This window comes from Melitaea cinxia, chromosome Z (assembly GCF_905220565.1).
Source record: "Melitaea cinxia chromosome Z, ilMelCinx1.1, whole genome shotgun sequence".
In the NCBI taxonomy this organism is placed as follows: domain Eukaryota; kingdom Metazoa; phylum Arthropoda; class Insecta; order Lepidoptera; family Nymphalidae; genus Melitaea; species Melitaea cinxia.
Genome location: NC_059424.1, coordinates 12,274,503 through 12,295,951, shown reverse-complemented (window position 1 = coordinate 12,295,951; position 21,449 = coordinate 12,274,503). Strand labels below are relative to the sequence as shown.

The window sequence follows — 21,449 nt, the reverse complement described above, 5'->3', positions numbered from 1 at the left end:
AATTCGTTATATAAAAGCCGATTAGTTGAAAAGTCGACTTATAACTTTGAAATTTATGTTTGCGACCGTTATTTCTAATTCTATTGTCATTAGTTTCTCTATTGTTACTTTACCTGTACATCATAAGTAGGTATATACGTAAGTACTTAAGTATATATATACGTAAGTATACCTAGAAGATAAGTACTTCGCTCGATAAGTTCCTAAAGTTGAAGAGTTTTTTTTATATATTATTTAATACGGACCTACTTCACTATTCTGTCTATATTTCTGTCTGAGGCGTATCTCCGACACTTAAAGTATTAGAAACCTTTAATTTGATTTTAGTTTAAATAATGATGCCAGAAAAATGGTAAAGTAAAATTTTAGTTTCTCGTATTTTATCGGTTTTTTTAAATGTCTGTTATATATTATTTTATTTATTTTAATTTGTTAGACGGTATTAATAGGTTTTAGGTACTTCAATTATTATTAGTTATTACGACTAAATTAACTAAGTTATAGTGTGATTTATATATTTTAAAATGTACTAAGTCCAAAAATGTAAATTACCAGTTAGTGGCGGTATAAACCGATGTTTATGTCATGGAATATGTCGTAATGCATGGATCAGAATGTTGGGCAACGAAAGTGACAGATGAAAGAAGAGTGCACGCAGTCGAGATTAGAATGCTAAGATGTGAATGAGAATAAAATGAGAATGAAAGATCGGATTAGAAATGAGGTATATAAGGGGAAGTTTGAAAGTAGCACCCGTGACGGAGAAAATGAGGAGCAATAGGTTAGCGTGGTGTGGGCATGTAATGAGGAGGGATGAGCGCTATGTTGGTAAAAGAATATTAGGGATGAATGTCGAAGGACGAAGAGCGATCGGCAGACCGAAAAAGCAATGGATGGATTGTGTGAGTGAGGATATGAGAAAGAAAGGAGTAAGGGCTGAAGTGAGGAATAATAGAGAGGAATGGAAGAGGAAAACATGTTGTGGCCACCTAACTTAAGTGGGATAAGGCATTAGATTTTTTAAATTATTAGAGGATGACACTTGCTATAAATATAGTTGTCATATACTATTTGAAGACCGATCTGGTGTATTAGTGGTGCGAGTAGTCGCCTAAAACACTGACAATTTCTTGTTCGATTCCCGCTCGGGGTGGATATTTGTATTTGTACAAATATTTCTATCCAGTTTGGATGTCTGTCCTTGTGGGTCTCCTCATCGTGCCACGGAGTTAGAGTTAAACTACTTCGAGTAATTTTCTTCTTGAATGTATACCTGAATGTAGTTGCTGTCTACTTAGAGTTTTTTTTTAGCCTATTTATTATAATATTTTATAATTGGCTTTATAAATTTAATACAGATTTCATAAAATCAAAAACATATTTTCACTAATTCCAAATTACATCTTTGTGCCGTTTGCAGTCGAAACACTTGGACCTTGGAGTAGCAGTGCAAAAAATTTTTTAAATGAAATAACACCTCGCCTTATTGCCTCCACTGGTGACAAGAGGGCTGGTGCATTTTTTGCCCAGAGAATCGGCATAGCGATTCAACGGGGAAATGCTGCCAGCATTCTTGGCACAATTCCACGCGGACATGATTTATACCAAAACTATCTGTAAATATTTAGTTCTTAAGTTGTGAATTGTAAATATGTATAATATTTTGTATATTTAATTAAATTTAATAAAGAGATTTTATAAATTTATAAATTTCAATGAACTTCCTTCAAATCGAAGTCAGAAACATTTTATTTAAAATGGAAAATACATTATAATATATAAAACTTGCTGATCCGGCAAACGTTGTGTTGCCGCTAAACGCTATTAAAAAATAGGGGTTGGTGGTAGAAGGGTGAAAATTTAGAGTTGTATGTATTTTTTAATGTTCTATCATAAAAAAATAGAAATTAAAAATTTTGTCTAAAAAATAAAAAATAAAATTTAGGGGTGGACTACCCCTAACATTTAGGGGGATGAAAAATAGATGTTGGCCGATTCTCATAGATACCGGATAAGCACAAAAAATTTCATCAAAATCGGTCAAGCCGTTTCGGAGGAGTATGGCAACGAAAACTGTGACACTGTGAGAATTTTATATATTAGATTTCCTCTATGCAACTGTAATGTATATGTTTATTTTTTATGCGCATTTATTCGCAATGCAAGTTCAACGTGCTGTAGGCCAATATCATTCAGATTTATAAGACAGCAAAATACACTGTTAAGGTATACGACAACTTGCTTAGGAATATTAATTTGCTAAGTAGCTATAAAGATAACAACTTTACTTAATTGCCAAAAATTTATGATATTTATCAACCAAAAAATAAAATCATAGTTGTTATAATATTTGTAAATTAATGAGTGACTATTTAAATCTATTATATAGCATTAGTCAAAAAAATTAAAACTAGCGTAAGAGCGTAGATCTCGAAAAACGGTAAATACGTGTCCGTTTGAAATTTAAATATGGAAATATTTATACTTGTGGAATACAAATTACACACAGTATATTGAAAAAAAAAAAGTATTTTATTCGTAACAAATAAAGGTACAATTCACACTTTTACAATTAAGGTTATATTAATAAACAATAACAATATTGAAAAGTTTTACTAAATCAAAAGTATTATCTACTTTTGTATTTTATCATATAATATTGTAAGTTTCACCCATCCCAACTACTAAGTGCAGTTTTTTGATAGAGATATGTAGAATATGATCAATGTATGTACATTTTGTGTCCTGGGGAAAAATGTATGTACGTAGATCTGTATGTGAAACAAATAGCCGTGGGTCAAGCGAGTGGTTTTATTTTTACTCTCAATGGAAGACATCTTTTAGTGCTCCAGTACTTACTATAATAAATAATTGTTAAATAATTAATATCCATACTTTACTGTTATGTTATCAGTATTTTCTCTATTGATAGCGGTTGTCAGTCTAAGAGAACGCTGTTAGTGATAGACCGCCTTTAAACTTTTTGTTTTTTTTTTAAATGTTATTCTGAATTTGCAAAAATAAATATATAAATGTAATATTAGCATACTATTAAAAAAAATCTGAAAACTCTTTATAAAACCATGTGAAAAATTATACTCACATCTTCAACAGGATGGCCGCGACTACGTCTGAATCGAACAAATTTATTCAAATAAAACATTGTAATTTAAAATAAAATTTAGAACAAAGCCGGCACTATTAATGTAACGACCAACTCATCCCGCTGCCTAGGATCTAATGGAAAACCTGAGGCAGTACCTGGCCGTATATATCCTCCAGTACTCACGACTCACACCCTAACTCCACCATCCACCCACCACCCTTTCGTTAGTTACAAGAATTGTTAAAATATTCTTTTTTTTTTTTAATGAAAATAAGGCTATTTAAATGTTAAAAAAATAAGGAACGATTTTATTTCTTACTAGCTATGCTCGCGACTTCGTCCACGCTGAATAGTGAAACATGTTCAACGTGATTCTTTAAATTGGCAGAACTTTTTTACATATGAACTGATTGACATGAAACAAACACTAAATTTTAAGTGAAGCTCACCACAACATATTAGTGAAAACCACATCTAAATCTTAGCATGCACAAACGGACTGACAAACAGACAAAGATTCTAACAATAATTGTTTTGGGTGTTATTTGCGTTGATAAAGGTCCCAAATAAAAAAAAAAAAATCTCAACTATCTTCCATGTACCGACAGCGATCCGTTATATTTTATTATTGTGATGTAGGTAGTATGTATTTAATTAATTAGTCATTGGAGGGTAAGATAAATCTTACTACATATTGATATTTTACGAGTATATAAATAAAAATGAATGTTGCTAAGCGCATAACCCGAGAATGGCTGGAACAATTCGGCTTATTTATTTTTTTGTATGATTCTTAAGGCCCACATTTCTATGGTCTCTGAGGCCCACGGAAGGTATTACTACTAAAAAAAATTACTATTAACTTTTGACAGAAAGAGTCTGTCCGGGCAGTTAGTTTATTAAAACTATACGAAATTATTGAAATATTGAATTGAATAAAGTTATATGTTATAAAACCATCCATGAAGTAAGTTTTACTTCAGGACTTATTGTTCAAAGTACAATGAAGGTTTCGGTTCCACGCTTTTAAAGAAGTTGTATAACGTGAATGGTATAAATATAAACTCCGAACTGCGTTAGTTGATTTACACAATAATCACCTTGAAATTTTTCTTTAAGTTGTTGTGTTTTCTTTAAGTTTTTTGTTTTAAGCTTTGAACTTTGAGATATAAAAAAGATATAAAAATATCGTATTAGATATTTAAGATATTATTTTAATATATCTTATAAACATTTGAATTTTTTATATTATTTTTAAGATATAGAAATATTGTATTAGATAAAATAAATAAATAATAAATAAATAAATATTTACACAATACACACACGGTCGTTTGTTCCTAAAGTAAGCAACTTAATGTTTGTGTTATATCTAACAGCCGACTGGTATAGCAACATATTTTTTTTTTCGATATACTTATAAATAATACATCTTAATATATATAAATCTCGTGTCATAATGTTTGTCCTCAATGGACTCCTAAACTACTTAACCGATTTTAATCAAATTTGAACACCGTGTGCAGTTTGATCCAACTTAAAAGATAGGCTATATTTTATTTTGATATATTATGTTATTATTCAGAAAAGAATAAGGCGATACGAAGTTCGCCAGGTCAGCTAGTATATATATATATATATATATATATATATATATATATATATATATAGTTAGTATAGTTAGTCAAATTAGATAAAAGATAAGATAAATAAAAATATAACATATAATAATTTAGTCATAACATTTACAGTTCCATTCAAATCAGCTTAATCATTTGCTGTATAACTTTTGTCTGTTTTGGTCAAGCTATGTTGGCAGACACGTGATTATATAAAGTGCATTGAAATTTAGAAATTAAATTTTCACCTCTCCCCATAGTATGGGGTGGCAAGCGTTTGGGCAGGGGTGACCATCAATTCAATCATCCAGTTAGTGAGAAATGAACAGATCGACGGCATTCAAGCACTAATTAAGTACCGTAAGCATATTAGGATGACATACTCGTTTTATTCAATTAATTTTATATGCAAGTATTGACATTCATGTGTAACACGTCTTGTATTAATTATTATATATTGACTTTTAGCACATAATTACATTTTAGTTTATAAATTCTTAAACTACTGGCTTTCAAATACACAGACCGAAGACAGGCACCAGCCCAGCGTTGTGACTAATTGCTAAATTCGTAAGTTCGTTGCAAGAACTTCGGCCCGCAGTTCCCGGCAGCCCATCTAGTCTCAGCTACGGCAGCGGTCACGATAACGTTGGGTCGGAGGGAGCCAGAAATCTCGGGATTACGAGATACTGCCAAACAAGTACATTACACCTGGCTACATTTAATGGACATACTTTAATTCACTGAACTTGAAGTAAAGCTTAAGACACATGAAATTGAACTTATAAGAGTTATCCAAAGTCCGAAGAGAAGGCGAAGATACAATGATCCTGAACTCCGGGCAGTTGTTCTACTTCCGTGAAGGATGGGCTTTTCCAAGGTGGTGTCGGTTTTCTGGTTTACAAGACTCTTACTAGCAATATTGTGTAAACTTAAACACACTGACTGGTACTCCCTGAAAGGTATATGCGCCAACCTCGTTACACTAACGATGATGTCGAGACCATGTAGGAGGGTATAATGCAGGCTATATATGAAACTACTTCGAAGGTCGAGACATTTTATAGTCAGTTGTACTCGTCGAGCGCATGACATTTGTGACACCAAAGATCCACGTATACCACTGCTGCGTCATTTTTTGGAAGACATCCCGGCTATCGAAGTCGACGAAATCGACGTAGCTCCTTAAGGCCGCAGGAAGACCGGTCCTTAAGGCCTTGGCGAGGTTTTTTAACCCCGACATTACCGGGGCCGCCGGGTAAGCCGGAGGCATGGACTAGGATTGTGGGGCTACTATTCTTCAAGAGTGGGAAGATAAGTCTCTCTTTAAGAATAACCGACCGATCTCTGATGCTGACAAGGGGATTAGTCCGCAAATATAGTCACTCAACGTACGCGACGACGAAAGTCAACGAAATGCGACTATCTGCAGAGACAGAAAGTAACCGACTTATCCCACAGATTTAGCAAGTTAATGTGGTAGTGGGGTGGTTATCTGTGTCGCTGAACCAGGTGTGTTATTGAGTGGAGACCACGTGTTGTCAAACGCAGTGTGCGTTTACCTCCAGCCTGCTGGACCGACGATCTACGTAAGGTTACCGGTAGAGGCTGGTTGATAATTGCGGAAAACCGTTGTTTTGCGTGAACTTGGGATTCCTATGTCTAGCAGTCGACTACAATAGGCTGAACTAATACTGTTACAATTATTATAATCTCCATGTCTTCACCATTGTCACTCACATTGGCGAAACAATATTTTAAACTGTTAAATTGTTTGATATTCAAATGTCCGTCACAATTTATAAACAAAATATAATTAATTTTAAATAGTGACAGACTGAATTAATAAATTCCTAATTAGTGAAACAAGAAAACAACAATAAAATATTTTACATTTCGTTTATAAACAGTGGCAGACTGATTCAAATGTTTAATTAAAAATTTTAGGTATTCGAATTCAGAGGGCGGGAAATTGAAATATTGTAGAATAATTTTTTAATGAATAAGAATATTGTTACCATCAATAAAATTAAATTAAAGCAATTATTTCGATTGTATTATTGATAATAAATAGGTATTATATAATTAAAAATAAAAGTCCGCTTAGAGTACCGCTACAGAGTTTCTGCGTATCTACGAATGTGTAGATGAGTACCGCAGGATATTTAAAGATTTATTTAAAAATGGACGTGAATTTCAGCTAGCGTTCCTCGGTGAAGCGAAATATGTATATTACAAGAAGACACCTACGTGTATATGTTATTAGTATATACGGAAATTTCGAGACCTATTGTTTTCCTATCTGATGTAATAAGGATGTATTATAACATTTTTAGGTGTTCCAGGAGGTTCTTTGCATATATTCTTCTTATATCTTTAAGGGAAATCGTAGCCTTGCCTTATTGTAATTTCATTTCAGCAATTTTCGTATAATTTTGGTTAAGTCTAGTATTTGTGACTTTCATAACATAACACAAAATCACAATTAATTAAGTCTAGCAACAAATATCTTCACGCGTTCTGTCGCACGCGCAGACTTTGTTTGATCTGTCAAACCTCAAAGATATGTCATTCGCTTTCAATAATTTTAATTCACTCAAGATGAGATCACATAAAATTCATTTCTCTGTTCCGAATCCTTGTTGGGTTGGGCGTGAGCCCATATTTTTTTTTTAATTTAACTTCAACTAGTGTCAATAATAAAAGGATGCCACAAAATGCATTTATCCTATCCGCTAATCTTGTATATTATAATTGTGTTTTTGCAGGCAAACAAAGAAAAACCGATTTCAATTATATCGACAAGTAATACAACGTATGAAGACGAAAAAATAGTCAAGTAAATACGCATTATCAAAGATTACTCCAAAAGTTGTTATCAGATCTCGATGAAATTTAAACATGATAAACATCGGCTTTCGATTAAATTAAAAATCATTAAAATCGGTACACCCAGTGAAAAGTTATGCGGATTTTCGAGAGTTTCCCTCTATTTCTCTGGGATCCCATCATCAGATCCAGGTTTCCTTATCATAATACCAAACTAGGGATATCTCCTTTCTAACAAAAAAAGAATTATTAAAATCGGTTCATAAATGACGGAGTTATCCTCAAACATAGATTAAAAAAAATATATGTATGTACATGTATACAGTCGAATTGTGTAACCTCCTCCTTTTTTTGAAGTCGGTTAGCAAAACATGTTCCGTACCGGTAACAAGGGAATGATAACCCTCATCTGAATCCGCACGTCTATGCTTTTTTAGTTTTGTTTTAACGAGGCTAGAAGTATAATATGTATTATCTGAGTTACCTATTACCATATTGTAATGCTGCATAAGAATGGGGTATGTCGGTGGATTACATTATGACCACAGTGCTGTATTCATCGTGACGCTGGCAAACACATGGACTCGTCGGCTATCACCGTTCAGTGCAGGTGATATCCAGAACATATTGGATTATGTGTGATTGCTGTTTTTATAAACTAGATTAATTTAAGACTACCTCCTAATAGTGAAATAATTGTATATCATCAATCATGGTGAATTAGTTTCTGCTGTAATAATATGTATTTAGTGAAAGTGTTTCTTGTGTTTTATTCTAAATACGTCATCATTCGTTTGTGCAGTAATATCTTGGCGCCCTAATTCAAATAATTTTTTAGATATTTATTCCGCTCCTGGGTAAAAAGATTTCACGTCCCTATGATATTAAATTTAGTCTCATAGCTAGCTCGCTTTAATTCTCTTAAATATGAGGCGAAGCTTTTGTCCAGTCCACTTACGACTAGTTAAGGCTGACACATTACGCTACAATACAACTTGTAAAGCAACTAAACATTTATTTATTTGACATTAACTCCTTTTTTTATCGCAGGGGAACCCATTACGGGTATATCCCGGACGCCCGGATAGTCCTAGACCGTATGTTGGCTTCAGCACTTGGGGGTGAAATACCGACCAAACCCCTGCGGGGGAAGCCTTCGGCCGCTTTAATTGAAGGGTCCCGGATCCTGATCCGGATGTCGACATTAACACCAACAAAACATACACTAACAAGATCAGAAAAAGAACGTATTTTTACAAAAATATTAAGTACAAGTGTTGCCTTAATTATAGGTGTTACATACATTTCGGAATAAGAAAACAGACGCACAACATACAAATAAAGTTATGAATAACAAATTCATATTAAATTAAATCACCAAAAAAAAAAAAAAAAAAAAAATTCTACTATATAAATCATAAAATATAAAAGTCTATATATGTTTGTTTTGTAATGTTTTTGCAGTAAAACACTTCTGCTGCTATTATTGTAAATTTGTTTGATATTTTGATATTGAGCTAGTGATTATTAAGAAGTATTCGATTTCAAGTAATTCATCAAGACTCAGTAGAAACAGTATTTTAAACAAATTATGGTTTCGGTTACACCCACTAACGTACATGTTATAATCGAATGAAACCACGCACCGTCGAAAAAAATATAAGATATTCATCAAAACATACTGTGACGCTGTTACATACTAAAGTAAGATATAGTAAATCATTATATTAATGAATGGTTATTTTTCCGTATCATGTATGTTTGTATTTAGGGAATACATATTTAGAAATTCTATACATACTGCTACAGGACTAACCGTCCTACGCCGTTTCATTGGCGTTGAGTTTTGGTGCACGCCTAATTGGTTAACGTTTTGGTTAAAAGCATAATTTAAGTTTTTGAATATAATATGTAATTTCTCGATCAGTTCAAAAAAATCTTATAATCGTATCCGAGTTTATTAAAAACCTACAACTTAAGTAATTTGTAGTTCTAACATAAACCGAAAAATTGTTTATTTATATGATATCTTTATCACGAACAAGCCATTATTAAAAGTAAATATAAATGTTCAGTTGACTTTCTCTTTATAAAGTCTACTAGCGACCCGCCCCGGCTTCGCACGGGTGCAATGCTGAAACTAAATATACTTACTAAAGAATGTCTTTATTTATAGTGTGAAGCTAGCTTATAGCACGGTTATTAACATAATAACAACAACATTCAAATATCGTTAAAATTCAAAAATCGTTAGATTACATGTTGTTACAGAATGCGTTGAAGAAATAAAGGTTCCACTGCTCGTTCCCCGTTGGTGATAGCGTGATAATATGTAGCCTATATGTTGACCCGACTTCTTAATAATATTCGTGCAAAATTTGAAGTAAATCCATGCAGCCTTTTTTGAGTTTATCCCGGACATACATAAAGACAAATAGACAAAAATTCTAAAAACTATATTTTTGGCTTCGGTGTCGATTGTAGATTACACCCTTTTTTTATACCCATTACCCATTTTATTATATGTATAGATACTATTGTCCATCTAGTTCGACGAATTATTAACGCGTCCGAAATGTAGACACACGGCAGCAAAATCAAAGGGAGGGCGTGTCCAACGCACTGTACAGCGTATGTAATTAATAGTCTTTGAGATCACCCCAAAATAATTAAATTGTCATCTCTGATGTCGACTGCAACGGGCATGTGTAAAAAACCATACTTGAATGAGACTTTCGTAAAAAGGGATTTATGCAATTAAAATTAGTAACAAAACCATATTTATTATATAACATATTAACAATAATTTGCAAACCCTTGCAATGAAAAATTTATTTATTCTACCATTGCTGTTTATAAATTATTAAACTAAGATCCTAATTTAACTAAATAATCAATTGTAAGATGTTCAAGAATACATATTAAATAAAATTTATTGACCGTCCTTAATAGGGATTAAAACATAGGTCCGAAATAAAACTTTCCTATTACAGAAGCTTGAGAGCATCTTTTAAAGCAAACATTGAACTGTTTCGGAGAGATAAAATATCCATGTCTCACGCCTTGCTTCAATGGAATCTCTCAGTCAGACAGGGCGGACAGATAGACTGTCATTTCGATATAATCAACATTGACGCCGCGTTGGCGCAACGGTCACAGCCATGGATTGTACCTGTTGCGCTGGCGGTTACGGGTTCGATCCCCGCACATGACAAACATTTGTATTGGCCATACAGGTGTTTGCCGTGGTCTGGGTGTTTGTGCAGTCCTTGTGGGTCTCCCCACCGTGCGGAGTGCTCGGAGAGCACGTTAAGCCGTCGGTCCCGGTTGTTATCATGTACACCTAATAGCGATCGTTACTCATAGTAGGGAATATATCCGCCAACCCGCATTGGAGGCGTGGTGGTTAAGCTCCGATCCTTCTCCTACATGGGGATAGAGGCCTATGCCCAGTAGTGGGATATTACAGACTGAAGCGTATAATCAACATTGCAATATTTCGTTAGTCAAAGTGGTGCCGCCAGAAAGATTGCAGTAGGTACTGCTCGCTCTTCTTGAAGAAAAACATTTCTACAATTCTATTTCAAGTTTCCTAGATTACAAGGAAGACGGTATTAAATATTTCTCAGAAGTACTTAAGTAGCATCTTTGCCTTCGTCGTTTGATTGTATCTGTTTCAGTATTTCGTTATATAACAGAGTACAAAATGATAAAAACCATTTTTGCATGAATTGAAAAAAAAAAACAAAAATGAAGAAGTAGAATTTAATACTCCGAATGTTCATAATTAATTTAATATTTAAGACGAGCGTACTTCCCAACAATACGTTTTGCATTGTTAATTTTTTTTTATCCTTTTTTTTCTATTCAATACACACACGGTCGTCTTTTACTAAAGTAAGTAACTTAATGCTTGTGTTATAGGTAACAGTCGACTGGTATAGCTATGTATTTTTTTTGATTTTAGCTACGTATACTTTATTATTATTATCGTTTATACAATATTAATAATACATAGAATAACAAAAAATACCGACAAAAAAAAAACCACTAACGTTTAAACCTGTGCAATCGTAGTCGACTTGTACATATTTATTATTTTTTAATGGTCCCAGACAATGTACGACTTCTCTTTCAATACTTAAAATATTAACAAAAATACGAAAACCATTTGTAATTTGGACAAAATTTTACTTAAGTAGTTAATTAAATAATTAGAATAACGATTGTACTGACTTCAAGGAAAAAGGAAAATATAAATAAATTAAATACGAACTGTTTCATCGAAGTGACTGCTAAGGCGATACGGTACGGTAATTCGTAGAATTATTCCCTATCTTTTATCGTTTACCAGCAGCTCAGCTCAGCTTTACCCGTTTTTCCTGGTTCGTCGTTTTGTTCATTATTAAGTATAGGACCACCTTAAATGATCACTCTTTCAATCAACAGATTATATATTTTTTTAGTAATGGCCGCCATTCGTAGAATACAAATATAGACCAACATAGAACTTTTTTCTTCAGTGAAAAATGTCATTTAAAATATTAAAGTCTATATAAAAACCTCTGTCTTAACTTTTTGGAATTAGCTCATTATAATAATTGGTTGCATTGTGGTTACGGCTGTAATAGAATAGCCACCCCCTTTCTTCCCGTGGGTGTCGTAAGAGGCGAGTAAGGAATAACACAGTTCCACTACCTATTTGGAACTTAAAAAGCCGACCGATGCAATGGTGGGATAAGCATCCAACTAGCCCGTTGGCGCAGTTTGTAGTGTCCCTGACTTTTGTTCTGCGGGTTGCGGGTTCGATTCCAGCTGAGTCTGGGTGTAATATTTGCATTGATATATTTATATATGTGTTATTTCTATATATATGTATCAAAAAAAATATAGCAGCCGGCTGTTACCTGTAACAGAAGCATTAAGTGGTTTACCATAGGGACAGACGATCGTGTGTGTATGTTATAAGATATTTATCAATATTTCAAAACTTAAGAACTAAATATTAATTTAGAATATGAAACAAAAAGATATATACTAGATATTTATTTATACTTTTAAGATATTTATTTTTATTTATAGCCGCTGGCTTTAAAATACACAGACCGAAGACGGACAGCAGCGTCTTCGGTGGGAGAAAGCTAGCTCTGCGTTCACCAACCCGCCTGTCAGCGTGGTGACTATGGGCAACACACAAGAGTTAACGCGATTTGTGGCGCCAACTTTTGGATGAAATGTGTGAAGTGAATAATATTTGTTATAATATTATGTATCGAGGATGAACATGTAATCACGAGTAGTCTACAACGCGTACAGACAGTTTGTGAATCATGATTACTTAAGTATGAACCTTTAATCTCTTAAACTTCCTTGACTTTGTTCACCTTAAATTAATAAACGAATACCGTTTCTTCCGCATACCAAGAGTCTGATTACCAGATCTCAAAGGTCAAGCTTACTATGTCTATTAAAATAATAGGAATGATACTTATTATTCATTAGTTTCAAAACAAAACGACAAAAAATATTTACCTGAGTATAATAGCAAAAAATTAAGTTATCGAATATTTATAAAGGCTTTGTTCTTGCCAATCACCATGAAACTATTACAATTTGAAATCCTTTGTAAGTGCACGTCAATGTATAATGGTCGTCGCCCGGCGCCGTCATACATGGCTTTTGTAGACTACAAAGCCTTCAGTGAGTGCATTGAAATCTGTTAAAACATACGTCAAACACAGGTTTTAAGGTATTATAGGTAGTCAGTGATGCACTGTGTAAAAGAGGAAAAAATGATATTTTTGTTTCTGTTTCCTTTGTAACCGATACTCTACAAATGTAACAAAAATTATACACAACCGTTTCAGTGAACCTTTTAATAAAAAGTTTGTTAAAATTTAAAAATCAATTTTTCAATTACAGCCTTCGGGGGTTTTGTAAGGGGATACACCCTTCGATTTTTGCGCCCCACGAGCTCTATCATTTGAGTTTTTCACCTGATTGAATGTTTGTGTAACCATTGTCTGCTGTGTTATATAATAATTGCTTGTCTGTTTCAGAGGATTTACAAAACTACTAGCTGTGCCCGCGACTTTGTCCGCGTGGAATTTAACAAAAAAGTTATTTTTCATTTCACAAAGTTATAAAATAAATAAATTGCTAATATAAAAGTAGCCTAAGTTACTCCTTTCTACATCAGCTATCTGCCAGTGAAAGTCCCGTCAAAATCGGTCTCCCGCTTTAGAGATTAGCCGGAACAAACAGACAGACAGACAGACAGATAAAAATTGTAAAAAATGTTATTTTGGTATATGTGCCGTGTATACACATATTATGCATTTAGTAAAGAGCGGTTATTTTAATATTACAAACAGATACTTCAATTTTATTTATTTGTATAAACTATAATAATTATAAGTAACCGAATTTTTTCATAAGTTTTCTCTACTGCTTTGAAGAAGATTCTTATGGGATGAAAATATTAAATTCATTTATGTATTATTAATAAAATATTTCAAAATAGTAACTGCTATTTAAAATAAGTTACAAATGAAAGAATGGCGATAATCAGAAATTTTGTGACTTAACCAACATTTATCCTTGCGACAACTAAAATAAAGAGCGCAATAAGTAAACTTAAATTCCTAATGAAATAACTCTGGATAAAATGGAATATTATATGTTATACGTTGACTTACGAGTATATTACTGATATTTCCGAGAAAATCTTATTAAGTTAAAGCTCGAGGGAGTTATTTGAAATTTTCTTCAATTACTAAAGCGAATTTCATAGAATCGAGAAATGCAAAAATGTTGCAATGTCCAGCGGCATATCGTTAAAAATGTCAATTACTTTTACTTTATTATTATTTTAGTAAATACTAACTGTGCTTGCGACCTCGTCCGCGTAGAATAATGACGACGATCGTCACCATCAACGCGATGCTTTAAATTGACATAACATTTTTATTTATGAACCGATTGACGTGAAACAAACATTAAATGTTAAGTGGAGCTTAACACAAAATATTAGTGAAAACCACATCGAAATCGGATAAGCCGTTTTTAAGATTATCATGCATAAACGCACAGACAAACAGAGAAAAATTCTAACAATCATTGTTTTGGGTGTTGATAAGGATGTTTTTTCTCATATACCTATATTCGATGTACAAACAGCGATCCGTTACGTTTTTATTATATGTATTGATTAGCTTCAACCGGAAATACTAATAAGATAGCAATTTATAAGAAAAGTCAACATAACAGAGTATATTAAGTATATTTTATACTAGCTGCATTTTTGCTCGCGCACCAATTAATTATATAATTTATTCTTCAACTTACTGTTCAACCTACTACATATATAAACAAAAATGATTTAACGAAGTGAATGTACGTGCGTTACTTGCGAACGACTGCACCAAGCTAAATAATTCTTGTTTTTCATTACTGTCAGGAAAAGGTACATAAAAGAAAACTTAAAAAAGGTGATATATAGAAAAAAATGTGGCTATAGGAGGTTCGCTTAAACAAGTTTTTACGTTTATCACTTCCAAAATGACGGACTTTAAATATAAACATTCAAAAACTATTTTACAACTTTAAGCGTAGAATTTAGTAAAGTAATATATATATAGAATACTATGAATATAGTAATTTAACGCTTCTAACTTAATAAACAACTTACCATACAAACTTTCAACCCTTATTTAAGCCACTTGGTGGTAGAATTTCAGAAAATAGCTTCCTTATAATCTCAATAATATCTCAATCTATATATATATAAATGAACGTTTGTCTGTATGACCTTAATAGAATCGTAAACTATGCATTTAATCATGTCATGATCTTCAGCAAAGTTGTGCATGAGCCCACAAAGGTTTCTGAGTTGATACAATCAAACAAATAAAAATACAAAAAAGCGTAGCAACGCGCATAGGGCACTGTAGTTTTATACAAATGAAATTATTATATAAATAAAAAAAAATTCAGCAAACTTATACGTATATTGATAGAGTTGATCGATATGTCACACTGATCTCTCACCTTGCCTCACACGTGCATTAATTCTGTGAATCAATTACAGTGCGAAGGAATACGAAGCTTTATTTATTTATTTACTATCTGACCCCGCAAACGTTGTTTTGCAATATATGTTAGTAACTTCCTCAACCCCCCCCCCGTTATAACTTAGGGGGATGAAAAATAGATGTTGGCCGATTCTCAGACCTACCCGATATGACCACAAAATTTAATTAAAATCGGTCGAGCCGTTTCGGAGGAGTTCAATGTTTAACACCATGACACGAGAATTTTATATATTAGAATTTAATAACAACAAGATAGACATTGACAATAGACAGATATAATCATAAATAAAAGATCTTAAAACCTAAGCGTTATTTTAAATGTTACACTCATTCTATTAATTTAAGCACATATACATAAAGTACAGCCTTATCTTATATAATTGTGTTTTTTCTCAAACAAGAAAAAAAATTACTTCATATACATACGCATTATTCGGTATAACTGAATAATTCTCTTTTGCAACGTCTCATTAAAATTCAAAGAGTTCGGATGACGAGATTCAGCTTTCGAGTGCAAAATGAATTATCGATATCGGCATAACCAGTAAAAGGATAAAAATAGACATGAAATAAAAATACTATCGAAGTGAGAACTCTTCTTTTTTTTTGAAGTCGATTAGAACAGTCAAACGAAGGCGTTTTCTTTTTATTTTTTAAAACGTTCTTAACAACATTTTTTTAAAAGTATATGTTAATATTGTGTTATTTTGATACAACAACTAAACAAAATAAATAGATATTAAAATTATGTGGTGTTATGGGAACGAAGTTCCTTCGGATAGTATAGAAGTAACACAATTTGAAAAAAAAATTGAATTATATATATATATATTTTCTAGTTCTTGATTTTATTTTTAATTTTGTTGATTGGTTTTTAATTAAGTACATCAAAGTATTGAGGGAATTTAGTATTTTAGAAAATAATAAATACCGTAAAATAAAATAAATCAAACAAAATAATAATAATAATAATAATTCAAAGTATTGAGTGAAATAAAAAACATGTCTTTATTTATTTTTGTCGACAGTATAAAATTACATAAATAATTTAAAAAAGTTTACTAGTAATATTTTAGTTTTACAAACGTCATATTATACAGTCGTGTGACTGATTACGTCACTTCCGTTATATATTTTTCTTATGGTTTTAGTCTCACATTTTTCTCAGTTCGGTCACCTAGCCAAATGTCAAGCCTGTCGAAAGCAACTTCGTTCCAATAAACAGTATGATTCAACAATTAATTAGACGTTCTGAAGCAGAATGGAACTTCCTCCTTACTACGTGTTTTGTGAGGCAAACTTGTTAAAAGTTATATCCGTTTATGCTACACTGTATTCGTACTCGGAGAAAAATTTTTTATTGAACCTAATTAGTAACAGTTTTACGTTTATATAGCTGTTGATATTTTTTATTAAACTGTCTTTTAAAGTTATTGACAATATATAAATCGAATTACGCCTTGTTAGATCGGTACGGCAGTGATTACGGATTGCCATAATAATGTAGATATATATAATATAGGTCCTTGTATACATACAAAATAAAAGTTATTTTAACCATTTGTTTTTCTTAGATGCAATGGTATTAATTAGCAATAACATTATAGTGAAAAATCGTCTGATAACATATACTTAGCTTATCTTCTATATATTAATACGTGAAGCAAAAACTTTGTACCCCTTTTTACGAAAATTGCGAGGACAGAGTAGTTAGAAATTTCGCACACTTATAATTTATAAAGAGAAGGAGTGCAGAATGCTAAGATTTTAAAATAATGCTAAAAATATATTGAATATATAAATCAATATTACACACACTACCATGACACACACACACACACACACACACACACACACACACGCGCGCACACACACAAACACACACACACACACACACACACGATTTATACACTCTTTTCTTTTATCATTATAGAAGTAGTCTTTCAACAGAACCTTAACAATGTTCAAACTTATAATTTAAATTATTTATGGTCGAATTTCGACTACTGGGTGACCACTAGTTTACAATTAAATAAATAATAAATTCTTTATTGGACCAAATATAATTATATAGCTTTTTAGAATCGAAATACAGTAAATTAACATGAAAATTATATTTCCAGCGACAAGAATAACGTACCTACCTACCATATAATTGGTTCAATATCGACTTAAATTAATTAATTCGGTTTAAAAGTTTATTTAAAAAAAAATTAATGTCTTTTCTCATTTCAATGCCATTTTTCTTTTCAAAGGACTTTTTACTTGTGCAACAATTTTGTGCGAATTTTTTCATACAACGTATACTCGTAATTAATTTTAATGCTGATAAAATCGCGTCGATCGCCTAGTTCTGTTAACTTTGTTGACACCAGATTGTACATAAGTACAATCTTATCAATAATGATAAGTGTCGATAATGAGATTCCTGCACGATGTTTATTCAGTAATATCGATACATCCGTCTGTGAACTTCACGTTTCAATAACTTTAGTTCGCATCGCTAGGGTGGTTCCTTCAGACCGTGTGATTATACGCTACAAAAGAATAAAGTTGAAATATGAAGATTTATTATAATTTAATGTTTTATATTAATACGCTATGAAATGACGTTAGTCCAATCGAATCATTAATTATTTTAAATAAGTATATTCGGATTCTCATAATTTTAACTTTATAAATATATAACCTGACCCGGCAGAGTTTTGCATTATATGTATATACTAGCTGACCACGCAAACGTTGTTTTGTAAATATATAATTTATCTAAAAATTAAAAAAAATGGGGTGGACTACCCTTAACATTTAGGGAGATGAAAAATAGATGTTCGATTCTCAGATCTACCCAATATGCACACAAAATATCATGAGAATCGGTCAAGCCGTTTCGGAGGAGTTTAACTACAAACACCGTGACACGAGAATTTTATATATTAGATTGTTCTACAAGTGCGATAGAAAATAAATAAAGACAATTTTAGTTAAAGAAATCGCTTGATTATTGTAAAGCGAGTGTAGAGCACAACCTCATCCGCTTCGATTATGAGGCGTGCAATTTTATTAATATTTTGTCAATTTTGTGAAGAGATCATATTTTTTTTTTATTTCTGAATTCTGTTTTTAATAATAAAAGCTTTGTAACCGGCTGTTTATACCAGTGTAGTACGCAGAGTTTCTAAATAATATTAATATTATTTATAATAATAATATTGTTTATGTAACGTATTACGTTTTATAACATAGATTGTGTTGACACTAAGTAATATTAAATGACTTTGAAACAAATAGATTAAGAAATGCTATGTCGCATTTCTAACAAAGTTATATAAGTAAAAATATACGAGTACCTGCGAGGTACCTGCTCGCCAACATTTACTTTTACTCGCTGATCTATAGAATATCACTTTCGAGAACTCGTGAAAATGTTCGATATTTCCTAAATGAGTGTTTAATCAGTTGATTTTTATCACGCGTTTATATTAGTCTTTAGGTACTTACAATTAAGATTTTTTTTTAAATTTGTATAAGCTGAGGTCGTTTTAGGCTTCAAAAGTAGATTCTTTAAAATTAAAAGGCATATATGTATTTATAGTGACATTCTAAATGCAAGACGAGAACTCATCGCGGTCATACCAAACATCAGCTGAGGAGAAAGTGAGAATTGGCTCGTCACCGCGTGCCCGGTCGCTTTCACTACCGTAACATTAACTCGCGTTCGTATATGTTATTTTGTTTATGTTGAAAACATAAAGTCGATAAACAAAATAAGTAACATAGATTATAAATAAAAAAATTAATATACATGTTGTGACACAATATATCTATAGTTCAAATCTTAGGAAAATTTACATACATATTGTGACATTCAATATATCTCAATATATCTCACATCTTAGGTTAGCTAATTTTGTACGCTTTTGTGTACAGGATAAATAAACTCTTTAGATACTTTGTACAGAAGTTTTTCATTGTAAATTAAATATAAATAGCAACGATTGTCGACTTGACATATAGACTTTTCAGTTTGCTCAAAGGACATAACGTCACATGAATAATACCTGCTTATTATACGGTCGTTGGGCTTCTTTATTCTAACGTATTATACAAACGCATCATGCGATTTTGATATGTTTGGCGTCTCTATATAACAAGACTAAAATAGAAACAAGCAGATAGATCTGGAAAGTTTTTCGTTTCGTTTCTTCTTTTTGATATAAATTACAAATAAGTTAATATTTTTTTTAAACTCGTGTCTCGATGTTCTCCTATAAAAAACTTTATAACTTTTTTTAAACTGTTTCTTCCGTCACAAACAACAATGGACAATATTTTAATTTTAATTAATAATAATTATTATTATTCTGTACATAATTATATAACTTACTTTATACATAAAACTTAAAATTTGCCTGACATTGGCCTGCTTGCATTTTGTCTGACATTGAAGAAATATACGTTTTACATCAAATGTTCCCCAAAAAAGGAAAGTGCATCGAGGATCAGTAACCACATGTACAAACTTATGACAACAGTGTCAAACCCGCGAACGCTTTAAAATAACCAGTTGCTATGACCACTACTCAAACGACGTCGTTTATGTGCTCCAAATATAAAAGATAATGTAATGGTTTTGTGGTTACTTAGATACTGTTCTTGTTAGTTATTTAATTATTATAAAAATTATTGTTAGATATTATGATTTTATTATGACATAATTTAAATTATGCAAGTTCGAGGAGCAAAAAACGCTTAAACTTAATGTCGCAAGCTTTACATTTGAAATATTCAATAAACAAACGATAACAAACTTTCTTTGTCAGTTACAGATGATGTGATCTATTTTTAATTTTATTCGTTTAAAACACCCAGATCGGATTAGTATCTATGTAATTTAATGTATAGAATTATTTTAATATATTTTTGGTATTATACTACATGCACATACAAACATCGCAGGCGCACATTTTTTCAAACACTGATAAATTATTATGATTATTTACTAGTTACAACATAATGATACCTTTCAACAATTATCATTAAAGATACTTGACTGTTTACTGGTGAATTAATTATGTACAGATTCCATGACGCTGCTTATCGATCGCATGGCCAACTAATCCGGTGGGTTCACGTTACATAGGAACGTCAGCATTTGCTTTCCTCACATGGCCTAAACTTTTATTGAAAACAAATTAATTAGATGCTTTCGCTTAGCAAATTCATCAATCATACTATTTATAAATATAAAATATTTTTTAATTGTAAAGAATATTTAACATCTGTACATAAATAATATTCACGTCACACAATACGCAATAGCAATATAATAATACTATAATCGACTGAAAGGGACAAATTAAGCAGTCTGCCTGCTTTTGAACACTACTTGCAGTAGTGCGTTCACCACTAATTATACTTGATTATACTCGTATTTAATAATAGGTTCAGTGATTAAATACAGAAAGAATAATTATTACAACTCCTATATATATTAACATAATTGCGTCCCTAATCTAATTATATTTTATTATGTTATCTGCTCTCATACCTAAGAATATATGCATATACTAAAGTACAATTATCTTAGTTTTATAAATATTGGTGCAGAGTAAATAATCAGTTGGATTTGCGAAATAAAAATATTAATACGCTGCAGTGTAACGATGAAATTTATTTTTAAATCAAATTATTTAATCACTCACCTAGTTAATCGAAGGCCACACTAACGTACACTACACTACCACACTGCTCGAGGCTCATGAGACGACCGGAGAAAAATGCCGCGCCCGCGCTTACTATTAC

General features: G+C 31.9%; 1 protein-coding gene across 1 annotated transcript in view; it reads right to left on the bottom strand.

Annotated features, from left to right (window-relative positions):
- The window catches only part of LOC123668805 (tetratricopeptide repeat protein 39B-like), a 45,777-nt gene extending 24,328 nt beyond the window's left edge, over window positions 1–21,449 (bottom strand). The window contains exon 1 of the mRNA XM_045602498.1: window positions 21,350–21,449. The gene's annotated coding sequence lies outside the window, so the exon portion shown is untranslated. The remainder of the gene's footprint in view (window positions 1–21,349) is intronic.